Here is a 2,480-nt window from a genome sequence, read left to right as displayed (position 1 = left end):
ACGACGCTTGATCGCTTTCCATAACTACACGTGACTCACTTTCAGCTTTGTTTATTCTCTACAATTTCATTTCTTGAAATTTAATTACTATTAATTTCAGTGGTCTCAACTCTATCGCAGTAACAATGTTGGATAAAGTAGTATCCGAGTTAAAGAGTAAACATATTTAACGAGCAGATCTTTATGATTAATTCAAAGTAATAATTGACTTGTATATAAACCAAAAATTGAATCAACTAACGTGTATATTAAACACTATTAATTCTCTGAATGAAAAGTTCTATGAGAGTGAATATATATTTTAAAGGTGACTTGTTGAATAAGTATAGATACTTTGATAGTTACGCCTTACAATTTCAGTTGGAAAGATATCCAACAATGCGTTCCATATAAAGCTAACCTTTGAAGTTACTAAATACTTCAAATAACTATATAAAATAAAAACACTGTTCGCTAACTTTTGACTGACTTGGTTGTTGTCACGTCAAATGAGCTGAACCATACAAATTACTGTGTAATCTATAAACAGAAAAATAAAGCTGAAAGCGTGTCAGTAACAGCTTTTTCGTTTCTAACGTTACCATAACATTACATTCGCAATCGACAGAAGGAACGCATTAACGTTGACTTGACATTAAGAAAAATGATAGATCGGTTGATCGCAAGATCTGTACAAAATAATAGAAAACAAATGAAAAAAGATTTGGAAATCAGGAGCAACGAATGACACTTATTGCGGCTAATGCTGCACTTTTGTTTAGTTTTTTTTCTCTGTTTACATTCATCAAGCTATCCGATTCGCACGCCTCACCGGCCCTTCTCGCCTTAATCGAGCCATACATAGAAAGTTATATACAACGATATAACATGAACTGCAGTGGCAGTGAATAGTGCATATGGATATTGCAAACAGTAGCAATGGCGGTGGCGGCGGCGACTCGTAATCGCGATACACGGCAGCGTCTACCACAGCTACTTGTGTTCTCTTGTCCCCGATAATATCGATCCGCTTCGTCCCATTTGCACATTTTCCGATAAGTTAGTCTGATTTCATAACGATCGAGCACAAAACCAATGTTCTCAGCGTATTTCGTATTGGTCGGATCACGCGATAACTTCATCCTGTATCTTTGCACTCCTCATACTTCCGCACGCGCGAATCGTTTCCCCTGGTTTCCTTCTCCGTTCTTCTTTCTTCTCACGTATTTTGTCGATGTAACATATCGTTTCGTTGGGTGTAATATTTCGTGTATGTGTTCGTGTGTGCAGTGGTGTGTTCAGGCGCGTGTGTGTGTGAGAAAGAAAGAGGATACACGCGTGTCCGCGTGTGTACGTTGTGTTTGTGAATCCATACCGTTGTGATTGTGTTGCCATATACATGCACTCGTACGTTTCGTATGTGTATCATTACGTGTGCGTGTTTCAGTCATGTTAGTGACAGAAAAGAGGGAGGGGCGGAGCGGGGGAAAGAGCAAGGAAGAAGTATTTGTGTATAGGTGTATCTGTGTATTTCCTCTTTATGTATGTATATCTTATTTGATCCGTTTTTACATACATACATATATATATACATATACATGCATACAGACATATATACATACATACATACGTGTATACGTATATGGATGTATGTACACATATGTACGTTCGTATGTACACACTCGTGAGTTTCACAAAAATATATAAAAGAGAGTGTCTATGTATACATATATATGTGCATATATACCTATAATGTATATATAGTCGTATCGATACATAGTCGATTAATACTCAAGTTGTGTGGAAAAGGGTGTTTTTATCGTAATTATTATATGTTCACACATATACATACACACATACATACATGCATACATATATACATACGTACATACATACGTGTATACGTATATACGTACATACATACGCACATACATACGCACATACATACATCCGACATGCATACACGTTTATGTATAGAATCTGTACAAAGTGCTTGATTGAGATTTTTATCGTTAGCCGCAAAAGAAGACACTCAAGGTAAAGTTTACATATAGTCCTGCACTCCTGTTCGAACCTATCTTGTAACGTTGCACGTATCGTTTGCAAACTGTTCGATCTAAAAGTAAGCATACAAGGTGATTTTTGCATCTATCACAGACTACAGCCTTTGGTTCACACAAGTATGAAACGAAAACGAGAGATTATATTATAATACAGATGGTCAATTATATCTCATGCTTCACAAGTTCATCTTCTTCTTAAGAAGTGTTGCGATGTGTATCTACAACATTCACTTATATCTGTTTTATTAAATGCAAATAGAAAATGTAGTGTATTCGTAGCAATTGTTTCTATCATTTTACACGTAAAAATGTTGCAGTAATGGAATTAGAAAATGAACATTTTATAAATTCAATTAATACAAATAACTTGACAAAGAGTATGCATAAACGTGCTAAATATGTCATTTTTCTGATGCAAATTCAATACAGTTCAATACA

This window comes from Eufriesea mexicana, unplaced genomic scaffold (assembly GCF_001483705.2).
Source record: "Eufriesea mexicana isolate 0111107269 unplaced genomic scaffold, ASM148370v2 scaffold2467, whole genome shotgun sequence".
Classification (NCBI taxonomy): Eukaryota; Metazoa; Arthropoda; class Insecta; order Hymenoptera; family Apidae; genus Eufriesea; species Eufriesea mexicana.
The sequence above is the reverse complement of the archived record's forward strand: the minus strand, read 5'-3'. Positions refer to the sequence as shown.